Genomic DNA, 12,306 nt, shown 5'->3' with positions numbered 1-12,306 from the left:
ACATGTATAATAACTAATATGGTTTGATTGATAATTGATTAAATACTTTAACAATTTGCAAAAACAGTATAGTGGTACAATAATACAGTAATACTAAAAGGATAACACAAAGAACCCTGGAGTCTTGTTTCCAAGTGGTCCTATGATGCTCCATTAGGTGTGTAATGGAACACAGCGAGATTACATCAAATCATGACATTAAAACTGCACAATTCTATCATAAGAAATGTATGGTTTATAATCATAAGGTCAGAAACCAAACTAATTTGCAGCACAAATTTGACTGCAGGGTCTGACATTAAGATTATTTGTCTAATCTACTTTCCCCATCCACATTCCTCCTTGTCCTGTACATTTGTTTATTGTATTTCTCTCACAATTTACTTCCAAAATGAATTGCATTTATGCATTGTGTGTAAAACAAACAAAACATTAACATCTTCCTAAATAAATCATCAATGACTATGTATTTATTATATTTAATTAGGGCCCGAGCACCACATAATGGTGTGAGGACCCTATTGTAATTGTAAAGATTATAATTCTTCCGCTGAATGAATCGTGCATACTTGTGGGTGGTGTCATTTGACTTGATTAAGAGTCCTTCATCTTAATTGGTTTAGCTTAGCCCCGCCCCGTCTTCTGATTGGCAGAACTTTATTTGGCTTTATCTCGTCAACCGTTTGTCGTAATGACTTGTGTGTGGTGTCATTTGACTTGTTTCAGAGTCTTTCAGCTTAATTGGTTTTACTTAGCCCCCCCCCCTCTTCTGATTGGCCGAAACTTTATTTGGCTTTATCTCGTCTACCGTTTGTTGTACAGAATTGTGGTTGGTGTCATTTGACTTGTTTCAGAGTCCTTCAGCTTAATTGGTTTAACTTAGCCCCGTCCCCTCTTGTGATTGGCCGAAACTTTATTTGGCTGTAACTCATCAAACGTTTGTCGTACAGAATTGTGGGTGGTGTCATTTGAAATGTTTCAGAGTCCTTCACTTAAATTGGTTTAACTTAGCCCCACCCCCTCTTCTGATTGGCCGATAATAAATAGCACCAGTAACTTTTCAACCATTTGTCTTACAAACTTGTGGGTGGTGTCATTTGACTAGTTTCTTTGTCCTTAATTGGTTGGTGTAACATAGCCCCGCCCCCTCTTCTGCTGCCCCTTGTGACGTGGGTAGAGCTGCGAGGGCCCGGTCGTCGCTGCTTGCAGCTTTAATTGTATGTAATTAATTAATTGTATGTATGATTCCCTGCCTCTTTAATTGCTTGTCACCTAATCCTCCATTAATGAAAAAAACAGTAATGTTTAACGTTATTTTTAAAACTAGGGGGGAAAAGTTATTAGTTAAGTAATTTGAAGCATGGACACGTGAAAAAACTGAACGAATTAAATCAAACAGTATTTCAGATCAGACTTTTTTTTCAACTTTTCAACAATTTCTTTTCTTTTCTTTTTCCCCCTCCTTTTTCCAGTGTGGATAGGCTGGTGTCTCTTCAGTGGGAAGGTGTTTCTCCAGTGTGGACATGCTGGTGTCTCTTCAGGTGACCTGACTGACTGAAACTCTTGTCACAATGTTCACAGTGGAAAGGTTTTTCTCCAGTGTGGATACGCTGGTGTGTCTTCAGGTCACCTGACTTACTGAAACTCTTATCACAATATGTACAGTGGAAAGGTTTTTCTCCAGTGTGGATACGCTGGTGTCTCTTACGGTCACCTGACTTACTGAAACTCTTATCACAATGTTTACAGTGGAAAGGTTTTTCTCCAGTGTGGATACGCTGGTGTGCTCTCAGGTTATCTAACAAACGGAAACTCTTGTCACAATGTGTACAGTGGAAAGGTTTTTCTCCAGTGTGGATACGCTCGTGTGCCTTCAGGTCACGTGACTTAATGAAACTCTTGTCACAATGTTCACAGTGGAAAGGTTTTTCTACAGTGTGGATATGCTGGTGTGCTTTCAGGTTACCTAACAAACGGAAACTCTTGTCACAATGTGTACAGTAGAAAGGTTTTTCTCCAGTGTGGACACGCTGATGCCTCTTCAGGTTACCTGAAACACTGAAACTCTTGTCACAATGTTCACAATGGAAAGGTTTTTCTCCAGTGTGGATACGCTGGTGTCTCTTCAAGTAAGATAAAAAGATGAAACGCCTGCTACAGAGTTTACACTGGAAAGGTTTTTCTCCAGTGTGGACACCTCCACTTGTCTCCCCCCAATCGTCACTGTCTTCAGTGACTTCAGTGTCAGATTTGAGTTCAACTTCAGAGCGATGTGAAGAGATGTCTTCATCAACTTCACTTTTCACTGCTAGTAATGTCAACATTGACCCATCAGGCTCGTCTGGTCTTTGAAGTATCTCCTCCTGTTCCTTTTTAATGTGTGGAGGCTCTGGTTCCTCCTGCAGCAGACTGGGGCTCCTCTCCTGTTCAGGAGGATCCTCCTCTTTACATACAACCACGTGCAGAATGTCTAGGAGCAGAACAACAAAAGTGAGAACTGGTATTTTTCCATCTTCCATGTACATAGCTATGACCTACTAAGACTAAGACTGACCAGACAGTTACTAAAAAAATACTGGAAACTCTAAACCAGGGAGAGACAGCCGCTGGCCGCCGCGTCCACGTCCATGGACGCGGCCGTGGACGCGTCCATGGACGCGGCTGCGAAAAAAACGGCCGTGGACGCGAGGCCTCGTACAAGGACGCAAACGGCCGGCCGTCCCGGCCGTGGACGCGGCCGTGGACGCAGACGGCCGGGGACGCGGCCGTGGACGAGGCCGTGGACGAGGCCGCGGCCGTGGACGCAAACGGCCGGCCGTGGACGCGTCCATGGACGAGGCCGCGAAAAAAAGGCAGCGAAAAAGAAAAAAAAAGGTGTCTATTGTATGTATTTTTTGATGGAGAATTCAAATATGACCTTCTTTTTTGCATAGGACAACTCTAACCTGCATCAATTGGTATTTTATATTTGCCAATTGTACCCTATCCATCTAAAAAACAAATTGGATGTCTATTGCATGTATTTTTTGATGGAGAATTCAAATATTACCTTCTTTTTGGGATAGGACAACTCTAACCTGCATCAATTGGTATTTTATAATTGCCAATTGTACCCTATCCATCTCAAAAACAAATTGGATGTCTATTGTATGTATTTTTTGATGGGGAATTCAAATGTTACCTTCTTTTTTAGATAGGACAACTCTAACCTGCATCAATTGGTGCATCAAACTTCTATCTATCTATCTATCTATCTATCTATCTATCTATCTATCTATCCATCTATCTATCCATCTATTTATTTATACTTCACCTTTAGTCCAGAAGAGAGTTCAGCCTCAGGAACTTGCACACATGGAACTGTGTCATGACTGTGTCATGGAGCTAAAACAGAGCTATGTTAATACTCACAATGACTCTGATGGACCAATCAGGGTGGTGGTGGGGGGAGGGATCAACAATAGACAGAAACTGGATAATGCTTTGTTAACTGTCCCACCTAAGTCCCTGCTAGTCTGAACAAACATCACATTCCCTCTCATAACACTACTACTACTACATTTATATAAAGCTGCTCTTGCATTTGAATTCAAGTCTGACACAAGTTAAGGTTAACTTAGGTAGTATTTCATTTTGCTGGCTTTTAGGGTCTGTGTGTGAGTGTATAGGCTCACAAATTATTATAATTGTCATTAAGTGACTCTATCTATCTATCTATCTATCTATCTATCTATCTATCTATCTATTTATACTTACTGTTTACATTTTCTATAAATATTTATTTCTATATAAAACTCAGTTGTGTGGAGTTATTGTGTGCCTTTTCTTGTAGCTAAAGAGTCCATTTGTTCACTAGACATTAAGTCAAGGTTACTATTTTGAGTTGAAGCTAAGTGTTTTATTGCTTTGTGGTTTAACATGATTTAAAAGGCAAATTCATTGTTATGGTTACTTTAGAAGACTGCTTTTGCATTCATGAGTTAAAAAGAGAGCCAATCTAATTCAAAGAGTTAAGTTAAAGGAACACAAAACATGACCTAACTCACAGCTGCCATTGGACAGACAGTTACAACATAGGCCTACTCTTATCTTTCACAGAACAGACAATTGTCATTTGTTTTATCTATTTGAGACTATGTAGCTGCTCTATGGGAAATAGAGCTTTATATCAGCCTATTCAATTGATAATGACCAATGGGTGCCAGTTTCTAAGTAGTTAACCATATTAACATAACAATATATGTGGCCTAGACATGGATATTGCCCAATCAACTCGTAATCTACAGAAATGTCCACCACATCACACAGTATAAAACTTAGTAGGCTCAGTGGATTCACCTATGTTAAATCATGTCAGGTTAGTTTGGTTCAAGTATAATAATTTATGAGACAAAAATGTAAACAGCACAAATGTACAATCACATCTCGGCTAGAATGATAACATAAAGTCCTGACTACTCCTTGTTATTGTGGTCCTAAATACTACAATGATTAGTTTGGATGCATTGCTTCTATCATGTCCAATTAAAAATAAATACATTACATACATACAGAAATCTGCCTTCTCCTGTATTGTATTAGTGACATTCATTATAAATAGTAAAATAACAGGACAGAGCAAAAAAGGCCTCTGTTGTGTCTTTATCTGATCACATGCAATCAGACACTCACACTGCACAGCAATACTTTATTACAGGCTCAAGGCCCACAGGGTAAGAAGACAATACATTACAAAGATAATAATTTAAAAAAACAACAACAGAGAGTACATTCACCGAGCCCCACCGGAGCTAAAGAGGCACTCATGCCAGTGTCCACTAATGGTAGACGTGTACCTGACAGAGCTACATCCAGGGTCTGTCATCAGTCTCTGGAACAATCTGAAACAATGTATCTTTCCTGTGGCTGTTATAATGAACACAAACAGATCAGAAAGTAATTTAACATACAACAATGTAAGGGATTCCTTTCTATTAAAAGCAAAATCATCACCGGGTCAAAGTTGCTTGGTTCTCCCCATATAAAGGCATGTAGGTAACAGTAACATGATATTATGTCATGAATGATAAAAGTAATGTTTAAACACTTTGATGTGTGTGAGTTTATCTGGAGACTTACTCAGTCTGTGACTTACAGAGATCTTGATGGTCTTTGGGTTCCACCCGTTCATCAGAATTGCCGCTGGTGCCGTCTAGAGATTTCATCTTCACTTGAAGTCTGGAGTCTTGAAATTATGTACAGTGTATTCTGGACAGTTGTGGACACTCTGCAACTAACCTAACCTAACACACACTATGTGTTAATGTTGATCAATATAATAATGTAAAAATACTAAGTTAAGTAGACCTAAGTAAGAAATAGTAAATACATTGTAATAATACATTGAAGGGGAAAATGTAGGAAAACAAATGCAACTCAGCATTGAATTTATGGCAAACATTTTGCTACTCAACCCTTTCCAAATAATATACAATTAAGAAGTGGGATGTTCCACTTAGTAAGAGAAATAATTAATGAAATATTACATTTTTAAAAAGCTAGAAGACTCACCTATTATAGTAACTATGTGAATTGCTAATAATGTTATGGGTCAGATGTGTAAAGATCTATCACATTGTATTGTTCTTTTCAGACTCAACAATAATAATGATGATGTTACTTAAATGCTGATCAATGTGTGAATCTGGCTCTTATCAGGTGTGTGTTTTCTCTCCCTGTCCTGTGCTGTCCTCAGTTAAACCAAGACAGTGCTGTTGTGAGCTGTTGTGACCAATGTGGAAAAAGCCTTCAGCTCAATTTATTATCTCAAAGTAGACCAGAGAATTCATACCGGAGTGAAGCCATTCAGCTGTGAACAATGTGGGAAGTATTTTGCTCGGTCTGGACAATTAAAAGATCATAAGCGTTCACATACTGGAGAGAAACCTTATTGTTGTGACCAGTGTGGGAAAAGATTTGTTCAAAAGGGGATTTTAAAAGAACACCAGGGAATTCACACTAGAGAGAAGCCCTATTGCTGTGACCAGTGTGGGAAAAGCTTTACTCGATTGTCTTATCTCAAAATACATGAACGAATTCACACAGGAGAGAAACCATACAGCTGTGTTCAATGTGGGGAAAAGTTCAGTTTAATGGCTGCTCTGAAAGTACACCAGAGATTTCACACCGAAGAAAAGCCTTACTGCTGTGAACACTGTGGCAAACGTTTCACTGTAAAATCTAGCCTCGTACAACACAAGCATATTCACCACACTTGAGAGAGACCTTACTGCTGTCACCAATGTGGGAAAAGGTTCACTCTGAAGACGGCTCTGAAAAGACACCTGAAAATCCACACTGGTGAGAAGCCATATACTGCTGTGTCCAGTGTGAGAAAAGGTTCAGTGATATGCATCATCTCAAAGCACACCAGAAAAATCACACTGGAAAGAAACCTTATTGCTGTGACCAGTGTGGAAAGAGCTTTCCTAGACTGGAACATATCAAAATACACCAACAAATTCACACCGGAGAGAAACCTTATATCTGTAACCAATGTGGGGAAAGCTCTGTCAGGTACACGTCTACCGTTAGAGGACACTGGCATGAGTGCCTCTTTAGCTCCGGTGGGGCTTGGTGAATGTACTCTCTGTTGTTGTTTTTTTAATTATTATCTTTGTAATGTATTGTCTTCTTACCCTGTGGGCCTTGAGCCTGTAATAAAGTATTGCTGTGCAGTGTGAGTGTCTGATTGCATGTGATCAGATAAAGACACAACATAGGCCTTTTGCTCTGTCCTGTTATTTTACTATTTATAATGAATGTCACTAATACAATACAGGAGAAGGCAGATTTCTGTATGTATGTAATGTATTTATTTTTAATTGGACATGATAGAAGCAATGCATCCAAACTAATCATTGTAGTATTTAGGACCACAATAACAAGGAGTAGTCAGGACTTTATGTTATCATTCTAGCCTAGATGTGATTGTAAATTTGTGCTGTTTACATATTTGTCTCATAAATTATTATACTTGAACCTTGAACCAAACTAACCTGACATGATTTAACATAGGTAATCCACTAAGCCTACTAGGTTTTATACTGTGTGATGTGGTGGACATTTCTGTAGATTACGAGTTGATTGGGCAATATCCATGTCTAGGCCACATATATTGTTATGTTAATATGCTTTAACTACTTAGAAACTGGCACCCATTGGTCATTATCAATTGAATAGGCTGATATAATGCTCTATTTCCCCTAGAGCAGCTACATAGTCTCAAATAGATAAAATAAATGATAATTGTCTGTTCTGTGAAAGATAAGAGTATGTTGTAACTGTCTGTCCAATGGCAGCTGTGAGTTAGGTCATGTTTTGTGTTCCTTTAACTTAACTCTTTGAATTAGCTTGGCTCTCTTTTTAACTCATGAATGCAAAAGCAGTCTTCTAAAGTAACCATAACAATGAATTTGCCTTTTAAATCATGTTAAACCACAACGCAATAAAACACTTAGCTTCAACTCAAAATAGTAACCTTGACTTAATGTCTAGTGAACAAATGGACTCTTTAGCTACAAGAAAAGGCACACAATAACTCCACACAACTGAGTTTTATATAGAAATAAATATTTATAGAAAATGTAAACAGTAAGTATAAATAAATAGATAGATGGATAGATTGATAGATAGATAGATAGATAGATAGATATATAGATAGATAGATAGATAGAGTCACTTAATGACAATTATAATAATTTGTGAGCCTACACACTCACACACAGACCCTAAAAGCCAGCAAAATGAAATACTACCTAAGTTAACCTTAACTTGTGTCAGACTTTCATTCAAATGCAAGAGCAGCTTTATATAAATGTAGTAGTAGTAGTAGTAGTAGTAGTAGTAGTAGTATTATGAGAGGGAAGGTGATGTTTGTTCAGACTAGCAGGGACTTAGGTGGGACAGTTAACAAAGCATTATCCAGTTTCTGTCTATTGTTGATCCCTCCCCCCACCACCACCCTGATTGGTCCATCAGAGTCATTGTGAGTATTTAACATAGCTCTGTTTTAGCTCCATGACACAGTCATGACACAGTTCCATGTGTGCAAGTTCCTGAGGCTGAACTCTCTTCTGGACTAAAGGTGAAGTATAAATAAATAAATAGATAGATAGATAGATAGATAGATAGATAGATAGTAGGTTGATGCACCAATTGATGCAGGTTAGAGTTGTCCTATCTAAAAAAGAAGGTAACATTTGAATTCCCCATCAAAAAATACATACAATAGACATCCAATTTGTTTTTGAGATGGATAGGGTACAATTGGCAATTATAAAATACCAATTGATGCCGGTTAGAGTTGTCCTATCCCAAAAAGAAGGTAATATTTGAATTCTCCATCAAAAAATACATACAATAGACATCCAATTTGTTTTTTAGATGGATAGGGTACAATTGGCAATTATAAAATACCAATTGATGCAGGTTAGAGTTGTCCTATGCAAAAAAGAAGGTCATATTTGAATTCTCCATCAAAAAATACATACAATAGACACCCTTTTTTTTTTTTTTCACTGCCTTTTTTTCGCGGCCTCGTCCACGGCCGGCCGTTTGCGTCCGCGGCCTCGTCCACGGCCTCGTCCACGGCCGCGTCCCCGGCCGTCTGCGTCCACGGCCGGGACGGCCGGCCGTTTGCGTCCGTGGACGCGGCCTAAACCACATTTACGGACAGATAAAACCTGTTCATCCTGGCCGCGTCCACGGCCGTTTTTTTCGCGGCCGCGTCCATGGACGCGTCCACGGCCGCGTCCATGGACGTGGACGCGGTGGCCAACGGCTCTTGCTGAAACCAGGCTCCAAAGTTTTTTTGTTTTTTTTTTGTTTGTTTTTTTCACAAGATTAGAGCTAAATACACATTTTAAAAAGTAACAGCAATCGATATATTTAGTTTTATTATCCGGCAACGAATTATGGTGAAAAACAAATAAATAAATGTGACTCCTTGACACGTGTTTGTGTTATAACTTTAGTCTAAAAGTTTAACTTTAGCTCCATGTTGTTTAAAGTTTTGACTGATAAAGTATTAACAGGGTACCGTCCTAAATCGGCTGTATGGTGCTGCCGAGATCTTGTCACAAACTAATTTCTGTGTTTCCTCATTCATTCGTCCTAGCTTCAAGTTAATTTATTCAGCAGCAAAGCTAATCAACCACTGGTAGTTTGGAAGAGACACAAGCCAACTTCCAAGTTCCAATACATACTTTTCCTAAAAATCAAGCTGTGGCAGTCAAAAACAAGGTGTGGCGGGCCGCCACAGCGAAATGCACATAGGGGAAACACTGGGTTTTCATAGTTTTCAACTACAGCAAACTTTATGGCTGAAGGTGCTTCTGTTTCATGTCATAATGCTTGAGCTGTGTGACAGACCAACCCTGTTCTAGATGCTTTGGCCTACGACATGTGGTACAGTGTTTCTTTTGTATTGCATATTTAATGATGCCTATTGCATATTGATTGGTTGATTGTTTGATTGATTGGATTGATTGCATTCTTTGTTAGGCAAAACATTTTAATAGAACGGGGAGGTACTGTGCTGCACAGTAAAAGGCCAAAAGGATAACACAAAGTCCTGGGGACTTTTTTTTTCATTGGGGTCATATAATAACTGACTAATATCATTGTGATTACATTTTTTGCCAAGGTTAATGTGCAGTGAAAATACGTACTAAGATGTGGGTGGTCTTCAGGTTCCTCCTGTTTAATAGAAATGTCTTCAGGTTCCTCCTGATTAATAGACACGTCTTCAGGTTCCTCCTGTTTAATAGAAATGTCCCTGGCTGAGACTGGATCGTTCATCTTCACCTGCAGTCTGGACTCCATACACAGGTCTGAAACGAGAATTGTGAATAAGGACTTTAGTAACTGGAAACCTAGTAGGGATTAACAATAATGTTTGCTGAAGGTAAAGGCAATACCCAAGACCAACTCTCAACATATGAACCTTGAATGCAGTCATTGATAATTATATTTTAGGGTAGAAATCTTGTGTAAAATCTTGTAGAAAATTACTTGCCCAACAGAGTGTGCAAGTACTGCGTTCGGTGCCGTCTGTTTCTGGCTGTCTGTTTCCAGCACACAGTACAAAGGCAGGGCCTTTAGCCAATGAGGGAGCAGCTTTCTCAGTGATGTCACCACCAACAAGTGTGAACTGATAACAATAAATAACAAGGTGCAAGTTTGGTGAATGTAATGCACAATCTCTGAAAAGCGCCTTGGATAAAGGCGCAACATAAATGCTATGTAAATTTACCACCTCGACAGAGTGCTAACTTGCTCACCCACACATACAGACAGACAGCACCGAACAGCACTGATCGCAGTAGCACATGTAGGCCATATTATGGCCAAGAGTGCACGAGATGCAAGTTGGCACCTCGGCAGAGTGCAGTCTAGTTTAAAGACCTGAGAGCAGTTATTCTTGTAGGCACTAAAAACCTCACCTGGTGACACGTACAGGTGAGTTCCAGTGATTGGTGACTGGTGTAGTTTTGAATTATTTCTGATGCTACACTCCTAGAGTGCATCGATATCTTGTGGCTAGAATAATCATTTCACTGCCTTTAGTGGACACCCCCCACAGCCTTTCAAAGATAAAAACAGCATGTATTTTTCATGACTTTTACACAACCAGGTTGGTTGTATATGGTTTCAGTACATAATGTGTTGCAGCTCTGACAAAAACAAGGAACAAGACATGTAGATATTTAAACCATTATCACTACCAACAATAAAAAACATGAAAACAGAAAACAAGACAGACAACCATGTAGCTAGTGTGAGGGGGGAGAGGGAGTGGTGTACTGAGGGAGTTCAGAGTTCGTATGGCTGTGGTCTTGGCATGAATTGATCTGTAGAGTTTCCCTGATGGTAGAAGGTGGAACAGACGGTGGGCTAGGTGGGAAGGGTCCTTAATTATTTTACTGGCACGAGTGATGGTTCGGGAAGTATATAGAGTCCAGAGTGGGGAGGTCACAACCAATGATTTTTGCTGCCTTATTAATGTAGTTTGGATTTTGAGTTGATCAGCTGGGGTGCATCCCGCCACTCCGACATGTCTCCTTTCCGACATGTCTCCATTCCGACACTAACCCTATCTCTAACCCTAACCCTAAACTTAACCTCTATGGGAGTGTCGCCACTCCGACAATTAGAAGTCAATTTCGGAGTGGCGACATGTCGGAATGGAGAGCGACTCCCGATCAGCTGAACCATACCAGACAGTGATAGATGAGGTGATGATGCTTTGTATGATGGAAGAACGGAGAAACGGAGTAACAGTCGTTGGCTCACCCTGTACTTCCTCAGTTGCCTGAGGAAGTACAGTCGCTGTTGGGCTTTCTTGGTGATAGTGGTGATGTTATTGCGACCGTCAGTTCGCAGTTACTATCAAAACCTCCAACGGATGTCAGTCTGTCACACGTCACACTTTCGCCCTACTCATATCTCCGCCACCATTGCCCCGATCCATGCCAAACTTTGCACACACACTCCTTGGCTGCCAAACCACAACATCACACAACACACCCTCATTTCTCACATGGCCATCTTCTAGCGCCACCATGAGGCAGATTCTTAAAAAAAAAAGAAAACATTTTTGGACAAAAAAAAAAAGAAAAGACATTTTTGGACACTGCTCCTACAGATGTTGCCCTAAAATCACGCAAAGCGCTACACAGTATCTCTAAAGTCATGTAATCAACAGGACGGCGTCTACACAAGTGACCGGACCAATGCAACACTGGCCAAGCCCACACCTGTTGTGGTATGACAATGAGGGGGAGGGAATGATTTTGAAATGTCAGAAAATCGCTGTTTTTCGTACACGGCATGCGTACGTGTGCAACAGTGAGACAAACCTTGCTGTCTGTGTGTCCTTTCCTCAACGCACCAAAACATTGCTTCAAAGAGTAGATCTAACGGCAGCTGATAGCAATGTTGTCTAACTGCGTCGCAGTCTTACTGCTGCTGTGTGTTAATTCTTTCAACTACTTTTACGTTGATAACGAGGCGGCTCTACCGCGCGCGTGTGTGTGCACGCACGAGGACTGCAGAATGCAGATCAGACCAGTGTCGTCTATATTCGGCGGGCGACACCATGGATTATATGAACGAGCATAATGACTCGTCTACATGACGTTGTTGTCCTTTCCACTCCTGCACAGGAGGGCGATTACAATGCTGTTAAAAGTTGTTATCGTATGCATAGATTTAAAAGTACTCACATTTTATACTTAAGTAAAAGTATCATCAATGAGCAGGGTG

Source organism: Nannobrachium achirus (assembly GCF_963921795.1).
Source record: "Nannobrachium achirus genome assembly, chromosome: 9".
NCBI classification, from domain to species: domain Eukaryota; kingdom Metazoa; phylum Chordata; class Actinopteri; order Myctophiformes; family Myctophidae; genus Nannobrachium; species Nannobrachium achirus.
This window is presented reverse-complemented; position numbering follows the sequence as displayed.